Source organism: Sinocyclocheilus anshuiensis, unplaced genomic scaffold (assembly GCF_001515605.1).
Source record: "Sinocyclocheilus anshuiensis isolate Anshui unplaced genomic scaffold, SAMN03320099.WGS_v1.1 scaffold18, whole genome shotgun sequence".
Taxonomy (NCBI): Eukaryota; Metazoa; Chordata; class Actinopteri; order Cypriniformes; family Cyprinidae; genus Sinocyclocheilus; species Sinocyclocheilus anshuiensis.
Genome location: NW_015546047.1, coordinates 819,421 through 829,354, shown reverse-complemented (window position 1 = coordinate 829,354; position 9,934 = coordinate 819,421). Strand labels below are relative to the sequence as shown.

General features: G+C 36.2%; 1 long non-coding RNA gene across 1 annotated transcript in view; it reads right to left on the bottom strand.

Moving 5' to 3' along the window:
* The window catches only part of LOC107699003 (uncharacterized), a 19,625-nt gene extending 11,983 nt beyond the window's left edge, over positions 1-7,642 (bottom strand). Inside the window, exon 1 of the long non-coding RNA XR_001635408.1 lies at positions 7,604-7,642. This is a non-coding gene — a long non-coding RNA (uncharacterized LOC107699003). The remainder of the gene's footprint in view (positions 1-7,603) is intronic.
* Positions 7,643-9,934: the final 2,292 nt, after the last annotated feature.

The following is a 9,934-nucleotide window of genomic DNA, read 5'->3' as shown; positions in this document are numbered from 1 at the left end:
CCAAACCCAAAGCTGCAATATTCCCCAAAGATTACAGCTTCCTTCCTGACCACCCCAGACCACTGCACAAGATATGATATGCTTAGCTTTTGAAATTCTCGGCAAAACATTGAGAAACTGCTATATTAACCACTGATTAATCACAGTGTTTCAATGAGGTTGGTCATAATACCATTTTTTAAATGTGCATAAACGCATAAAGCACCTTGTGTCCTCAAATGTTTCAGAAAAGAACAATATCATTATGGTTCAAAATTGGTACTAAAGTTGTCCAGCATACAAAAAGCCACATAACAACCATAGTAATGACTGTGAATGTGATTTATGAGCAAATCTGCGGGGAAACAAATTCAAATATAATTCAATGCCGCAGGTTAATAAAATTGCAGCAAGTAAATCCCCAGAAAGAATGTAATATGAATGCTGTGAAAGATTAAAGGCACGTAAAAGCAAATGTAATCCCAGACTCACTGACTTTATAAAAGCGGAGGGATTGTGGGATATTGCAATTCAATTTGAGAAATTATTCTTTGGGTTTTTGTGTCAGTAGTGCAGGGAGCCCTAATATTACAATATAGAATTTAGAGTAAAGACAAGTTGGTGTGCTACTGTGTAAATGTGAGTTAAAGTAATAGTTCATCCCATTATTTACATTCCAAACTTATTGTTTTCTATGCAACAACATAGGAGAAAATAACTTCTTTTTGTGTTGCATTGGAAAAAAAAAAACAAGGAGCAACATGACGTGATTTAATAATGCTAAATGTTATTGGGTGAACTATTTCTTTAATTCTACAAAGGAAGAGACTGGCTTCCTCGTTTTTTTGTGAGGTCATGTCACTGTGATTTGTCTTAATGAAGGACACTGACCTTTCAGAAGTACAAAATCTCAGAAAAGAGGAAAATAACGTGCTAAATCAATAGCATCTGATTCTGCAGTTGTGGTTAAATTTGCATGATCAAGTGATATCATTAAACATCTTACTGTCACCCACAACAGCAGTTTCAGAAAGAAATTAATTACTGCCAGTAAATAATTAAGAACGTTTAGATTTGAACAATTGAATCATAGCAAGAGTCATAAAAAACACAGCAAAAACCAGTTCACCAGAATAGAGATGATTGCTTTTATACACAAAAACAATTAAAAATGTCATCTTGTAATTAGTTTTCTCATTTGTTCATATTTGCTGCAAAAAAATATGTGCACGTTTGGTACACACAATAAATCAATCAATTTTGAAATACCTTGATTATGCATCAATATTCATTTTATATACTCTCAGAAAAAAAAGGTACACACGTTGTCACTGGGGCAGTACCTTTTCAAAATGTGCAAATATGTAAGATTTAGATATTAATAAGTACACTTGAATATGTACAATTAAGGTACGAATATGCACCTTTTAGTGGTAAATAAGGTACAAATGTGTCCCAGTGAGAGTGTAGGTGTAAACTGTTGCAAAAAATAAAACTTAAGCTTAAATTATGCATCTCTCCATATGGCGCTATTAAAATTGAACAAACAAACATGAAAATATGTAACATACAATGAATATTTTCTACAAAATCTCAGGTAAAGACCTCAAAATGAATTGCCGACAGGCACCAACTAGGACCACATAAACATAAACTACAAAATTATTACTTAAATTGATTATCACATGGAAAGTCTTTTAGAAGGACCTTTTAGTGAATGGATTTGGTTGCTCAAATTCATTTGCAATGACTCTACGATTACAATATCCTTTCCCAGTGCCCTTCTAGGCCGCCAAGACGCCATTTGGAATTCACACTGAGACTATCAGCTTAAAAATGGATAAAGTGTGTCTGTTCTTCTGACTAAAGGACAAAAATCTTATAACCACACTACAAAGAGGTTCCGAAGGCATCTTGACAGACCCTCTGTCGTTTTTGTATTATAAATTGCCATCATAACTTTTCCCAGTGACAATCAGTCTTCTTTATTACAGAGTCAGATACCCTACAGAGATATTGCGTGCTGTCACTGTGGCAGGCTAACATCCAGCTTTAAGTAATGTGTACAAATGACCATACATGCATATTTCTCCCATGTTCTGATTTTATTATACATCTCTCACCTGCTTATTATTTCATGCAGTTCACAGGGATTTTACACAATGGTCTCAGCCTGTCTTTTATAATTTATTTTATGACAGCGCAGCACAAATTCACTAAAGCATTATTCATTCGAGTGTTCATTAATTATGCAAATGAGTTGCAATTAACTAATCTCTTCATAAGACGCCATTTGCATGTTAATGAACTGCATGGTTGTGACATTATTTAATTGGGTAGATAGATACATTAAATGCACAGTGTGAGTCTCCAACTGATATTACAATCGATGCTTTAAAACAAGTAAAAATAATGTGTCACCAGAAATTGATCAGAAAAACACAAACGTTTATCTGCATCTTTAAAGAAAGTATTTATTACTCTGAACATTATCTTAATAGTGTCAATAATAAATGCATACAGGATTTATGCACTACTGTAGAATTATATAGGGTTGTAAAGTCACACTTGCCCTGGAGAGCTTAGGTTAAAGGCCAGAGAGATACAGACAGACTAAACATGTCTCTGAATGAAGTGGGATATCTCCATGTTATCAGAGGTCTTTTGAAGAACATCTGCGTTTGGAGTGTTTGTGCGGATTTCAGCTAGGCTACTATCTCTCAGCACTGATCTGAAGGGGTGGAGCTGCTCTCTTATTATCTCCAAGGACCTCCACCCACTAACGGATATTTCCGTTCAACTCCTAAGCAACCTTGCTGCTGAAAAACCTCCCCCTCGACCCGACCTACGCCCCCGTCTGCACTGAATTGTTCCTGTCAGTTGGGAAGTGATGTGTTTCCTCAGGAAAATGAGGAGACATCATGGATCTGTGAACAGGGAAAGGTCTGGAGAACCAATATGGTCTGAAAATGTCTAACGTTCCCATACATCTCAACGGCAATCGATTGGTCACACAGCCAATTTCTGAGCCAGCCACTAACTCCTTACAACAGGAAAACCACAAATTAATTTCACACATTTAAAGGGATCGTTTACCCAAAAAATAGCTTTCTGTCATCATTTACTCATCCTCATTTTCTTCTATGAAACACAAAAGAATTTTTGAACAACGCTGATGTTCAAACAACATGGACTCCATTGTATGGACAAGTAAACAAAGACATTTTTCAAAATATCTTCTTTTGTGCTTCACAGAACAAAGTAAACCAAAGCTGTTTGGAACAACACAAGTGAATTATTAAGAGTCCTCCAAAGAAAAAGAAAAAAAACATGAAAATGTTTGCAAATAATGCCCTAAAAATTCAATCACGTCATTACAAACCTGTTTGATTTTCTTTGTTCTCTTTGTTCTAGAACAGTGGAATTCAAACAACATTGGACTTTATTAGCTTACATTTTATGGTTCAAAAACCCAAGACATTTGTGACCCTGGACCACAAAACCTTAAGTGTCAATTTTTCGAAATTGAGATTTCTACATCATCTGAAAGTTGAATAAATAAGCTTTCCATTGATGTATGGTTTATTAGGATCGGACAATGTTTGGCCGAGATACAACTATTTGAAAATCTGGAATCTGAGGGTGCAAAAAAAAATCAAAATATTGAGAAAATCGCCTTTGAAGTTGTCCAAATTAAGTTCTTAGCAATGCATATTACTAATCAAAAATTAAGTTTTGATATATTTACGGTAGGACATTTACAAAATATCTTCATGGAACATGATCTTTACTTAATATCCTAATGATTTTTGGCATAAAAGAAAAATCGATAATTTTGACCCATACAATGTATTTTTGGCTATTGCTACAAATATAACCCAGCGACTTGAGACTGGTTTTGTTTTCCAGAGTCACATTTTTCAAAATATCTTCTGTTGTGTTCCACAGAACAAAGAAAGACATGATTGAATTATTAAGAGTCCTGAAAATGTTTGCAAATAATGTCCTAATATTTCACTAATGTCTTTCGTTTGATGTTCTTTGTTCTGTGGAACACAAAAGAAGATATTTAGAAAATGTTTTGTTATGTCCATACAATGAACGTCAATCGAGTTGCTTACACAAATCTCTACATTTCAACTTTTAAATGGCCGAAAGATTGGAGAAATATGCTTTTGCCTATACAGTATATTGGCCTAATTATGGCATATACCAGAAAACCCCTGAAATTAACTACTAGTTACATTTGATCATCAATCAGCGGCACATATTGTAAACACTGGCTAATATAAATGTTACTCTTGGTGTGAACAGACCATTTGTCAGTCTGCTTTTTCACCATAGCTGAAACATACTGCACAACTAAAAAGGCAACTTAAAAATCTAGAATGTAAGAAAGCCCTTTTTGCACGTTTCGCATTCAAGTGAAGTGTTGGAAATGACTTGGCTTGCCAAATGAACCCTGACTTCCTAGGGGTTTGGAAAACCTGGCTCAAATCCCCTCTCTCCAGATATCAACGAGGTCTGCGCTGTGACGTGTGGATGCATAATTAGCAGCAGCATGAGAGTGAAGTGGTATTAATTATTACGATTAAAACATTAGCCATGCAGCTCATGCGTTCATTGTGATGAAATGGGCCTGCGTCCCCCTGACCTACAAACCACTGCGCACAGGCACCAGAAGGAAGATGCGTAATTGTGTTTCCAGTTCTCCTTAAGACGCTGGCATAATTAGTGTGCTTCTCGCCCGAAAGAATAGAGGTGATTTGGAAAGTGTCCAAATTGCAAGCCTTAATGAAAACGCGCCGTCGGTGAAGGGTAGTCTGTCAAAGGAAGCAAACTTCTCTAGGGCGAATGCGTTCGTGTGACTTGGCCGTGTTTAAATGGGATCTAGCGGTCCCGTGAGACGTGGGAGACAGGGTGGTTTTGTGGGGGAGGGGTGCCGGATTTGGGGCTAAACTAAACAGATTTTGAGCCAGAAGGGCTCTGCAGTTAAAGTTTAATGAAACCATACACACAATGAGGCATGAGTGTATGCACATAGTCCATGTAGTGTCCTCACACCCCCTTAACAAAATCGAAATGCTCTGTCAGAACAAATGGCTTTTATTTCCACTGATGTCCCTCCTGATCAAACGGCACTCTCTGAAATCTGAGTTTATTAATGAAATAACGCACTAGAGGCCATGAATTACAGTGCGGCTGCAATGGTAATATAACAAAAGATAATAAAGCTCAATAAAATGTATTATTGACCTTCATTGTTCTGTTTTGGGTCTCATAGACTCTTTTTTTCAATTATAATAAACAAATATGTTTTAATATATTTTTATTGTATTTTCTTTTTTTATTTGTATTGAAATTCTTTTTTATTATTAACATAATATATTTTCTGTATGTAAATAAATATATATATCCTTCAGAAATCGAACTTACTGATGTGCTGCAAGTTCAATGTGGAAAACTAGCTTAATATTTTTCCTGACATATTTTCCCCAGGATTCCCAGAAACAAAATTGATTTGAAGTAGAACATTTGTAACATTTCTAAGTAATTTTTGCTCAATTAAATGCATCCACATTGAATAAATCCATTAATTTCATTCAAAAAGTCTTTCAGCGGTAGTGTATGTATATTTAAATAGAATAAAAACTCAAAACACTGAAACATATTTGTTTTATTATAATTAAAAATAACAACAAAAAAAAATCTATGGTGCCTCTTTTCAGATATTGATGGTCAATTTCAAAGGACATCAGCAAGCCTATTAATTCTGGCTGTGTGAATTATCCAGAGACATTGAGTGAGGATAAATCTGTAATGACTTTAAGTAATCGGCTTTTGAAAATAAAGATGTGAACTGAATTAATCACCACAGAAATCAAGAAAGTGCCCATGAGTGCAGCTGCGCCCAATGAAAGAGTTTCAGTTAAATGCTAAAAAATGTACATAATTTATCCACCCTTCTGAAAGGGCCTCAGCTTGGAGAACAGCATGAAAAAAGCGCCATGTAAGTGGCACGATAAAATGCACACGCTCGTACATGCAGGCAGTGACGGGTTTCTCTTAAGGATCTATGCACTAATGAAGATGCTCTAAACATAACCCGCAACTCTCTAGTTCTGACACCTACCAATTAACACTCCCCAGTATGAAGCCTTCCATTACCAATAAACTGAGCAGGCAAAACACTGCCGTGGCTCCCCTGTAATGGAAAATAATTGAAGAGTTAAGTGGGTTTTATTACTTATCCACCAAGACTCTGCATGCTAACACACACTAGCTAATACCAGAGTTCATTGCCCAAAATGCCTTTGAAGATCATTTAATTGGCCCCCAACCGATGATTATTCATTAGCTAGCCATTCGGAGGTAGAAATTCAACTTCAGCTCTTTCTTTTTGGAAAAATAATGGAGAATCTGCAAAGTAACAGTGCTGCATGTTAGATCTTTTTACATAAACTGAAACAGGTTGTTGACATCATGGAAGTGGCTGCTACCCATATTTTTACAAATAAAGATAAAAAAAAAATAAAAAAAGACATAACCCTCAAGCAAAGGCTAACGGTGCACTTCTGAACTTTAAAACGCTCAGAGGAACATTTGCAGTTATTCATTTGGTAAAAACTATCAAAATCAACTTACAGTGCATTTAAGGCATACATATCATTCGATATAAATTAAATCTATGACCATTGCTAGTTACAGCTACAGGAAAATCGGCGGAAGATATATGGGCTTCAATGTAGACAAACAAGTTCATGATTATCAAATAGTCTTATAGCAATCCTAAACATGCAATTTTACCACCAGACACAAAAACTTTGTGTGAAAGCTGAGGGTGGAGCCCCCAAGCTGCAGTAATCATTGAAAGCCCAATTCATTAGTAGTCATCTAGGGACTTTCAGATGGCTACTTGCCAATTCCCAAAACACATGCTTGCCTACATATACTAGCTGTCTGTGGTATCATGCTCTTTTGCATAAAACAACACAGAAGTGCTCTGACTGATATGACAGACCAATACAATGACAGCTCATTTTATTCACATCATTGTCATTGTTATTCATTTGTTTTCAGTGGATCTCAGAACTCTGTGGAATTGTTTGGGAGTTGCTTATGATTCACATATCACTACTATTTCATTAGAAAAGTACAATCAAATCTACTGGAAAGTGGAAGTTCCCAGAACAACTATAAAGTTAGTCTATAACTAGATGTCACATTCCTGGCAGACAACTACTGAGTGAGTCTGGGCACTTCCCTTGGCTCTTTAAGACTTTTTAAGTTTGCTTTTTCCTCAAAAGGGATGTCAATAATTTAAATCAGTTAAAGCCTAAAGACTGTTGAATATTGAATGTTAGTACAAAAACTGTTAAATTAAAGCAGGCTCAAAATAAACAGGTGGAGCACAAGTGCTATAAATCAGAACAGCAAAAATAATGACTGCTTTCAAACAGGTTTCAAACACATCCAATGCAAAGTTTATTGTTACATTTTTAACCTTATTTTGACATTTTGATATTAGCAAACTGAAATCTGTCATATTATCTAACAGGATGCAATGTTTTAAAATGAGACAAACTAATACCATAAAACAAGACAAAATCCATTGAATACTCACTGATGTTTGTGCTGCTGGTTTCCCTCCAATATGATGTCACTTCCTGTATGGCGATGTCATTAAGCAAGAGTCTTTTGTTATATTACAAAAGACAAACAGGATGGAATAAGATAGTGAGGGACACTATTCCCAAGAAAATATTTTGTTTTCTTTGGAAACATCTGCTTTACCTAAACAATAACAAATAATACTTGAATATTTCTAATATGTATTACACATTTAGTTTTTTAGTTTTTAAAAAAAATGTTAACGTTACCGTGGATGCATGGAAACGTACTGCATAGCAGGAATGAATGATCTATTAATTCATACATTTATTGTACTTATAAATTCATAGTAAAGCTTCTTAAACACACAAAATATGCTGTCTTATGGTATTAACATCAAAGATTATTTGATTATTTATGATTAATTGTATTTTTTGTTACATCATTAATTAAATTAGATTTTTAATTATCTTAATTAAATTACATTTATTTCAGTATGAAAAATTCTACAAATTGTCATTAATTTTTCAGACAGAGGCTTGGACCAGATGCAGCTATCACAGGTGCATTTATTTTGCCCAATATGTTTCGCTCGAGTTTGACAGTGATTTTCATCTGTGCTTGGTTGTTGTTACCCTATCTCGCCCCGGTGCTCTGGCAACAGATGTGCGCTGCTGACTCAGTTTCCTCACATCCGCGTTTCCCTCTTTTCTCTCCTCCATCAAGCGGTCTGCCACGGCCTCTGTCAGGCTTCTAATGGATAGAGAGGTTTGTGCTGTCAGCGCTCTTGATGGGCCGTCAGATCCATAACACAATACCTCCTACGACACCACACGCTGTCAAACACAACAGATATTTCACACTGACTGAGGATAATTCACAGCCGTGAAACAGACTTTCTGCTCGGATCAGCGGCGCTGTACAGTCACGGCCACCCTGTCACCCCGTCATTCCCTCTGAAGTGTGTGAAGTTTACCGTTCAGCGTTTATGTCACACTTTGATAGCGCTGCTGTTGTGTTGATACGTCCTTACTAAATCGAATATACAGCAAAAATCCTGCGTTTTAGAGTGATTTTACCACAGATAAGCAGTGATTTTTGGCATGATGTGAAGCATTGTGACTAACCTGCGGTAAAAACCATTGTAAAAACAAATAAATTTTTGATTTTCTTTTCATTTAGTTCCTGTCATGCATGTTCTGTATATTTCTGTCACAGACACACAGGGCAAATAGACAACAAAACCTCCATTGATTCTTTAACATTGCTTTTAATGATATAAGTTGTCATGTGATGTCTACACGAGGTTTACATGACACCTAAATTATGATTAATAATGTGCTTGGCCTATACTTATTTGGTGTATCTTTTGGCAATTGTATCAAGACACCATGTTAACCTCATTTCTTCCTGTGTGAATGACCTTTGATTTCCGTTGATTTCTTATATATATCATCCTATCAACATTCACTGATCTCATTTCCGTGTGATGAGCTCTACTGCATAGTCCAGTTATGTCCTCACCACCGCTCAGCTAAATAAAGTGGCTAAAGGTTGGTCTTTAGCATAACTAAAGGCGTTGTTGGTCGCGCGGGGTGAGACACGCGACACTGTGGGTCTATTGAGCTGTGGATGAGAGAGAGCTCTGTGGATGAATAGAACCAGAGCACGCTTTAGAAAATGTGCCTTTTTTCTCTGTCCGGGTCCGTCTGAAGAGGATTAAGCTCAACAATGAAAGCCTTGAGGAGGTTTCCTCTCACTCCTCTCATTTTCAGCCTCTCAGCTGAAACAGGCTGGAGGAAAAGCTGGCCAAACAAGCAAACATGTTCAGAACTGAGACCTACATTTGTACAATAATACATAAAGCTCAATGTTTGTGTAAAACAAATATTTTCAGAGACTGTGGCTATTGTTTAAGATGCACTTTTGTCTGTTTCTAGTCTCAATTGTCCTACTGATTTCCTTTTCATTTTACTCAGAAACATGAACCAAATCTCATGGCCCAAATATAAATTTTTTGTAACAATTTATCAAGACAAACATAGAATGTCGGCTTGACAGAGCCTTGCCTAAAAGATAAAAAGATGGACAGACAGACATGCAGACTGAAAGATTGATAGATAGACAGACAGTTTTGCTGTAGATGAATCGCTTTTAAGTAAGTTTTACTCCAATTAGTCTTTTTATGATAGATAGATATATAGATAGATAGATAGACAGACAGACAGACAGACAGACAGACAGACAGACAGACAGACAGACAGACAGACAGACAGACAGACAGACAGACAGACAGACAGACAGACAGACAGACAGACAGACAGACAGACAGACAGACAGACAG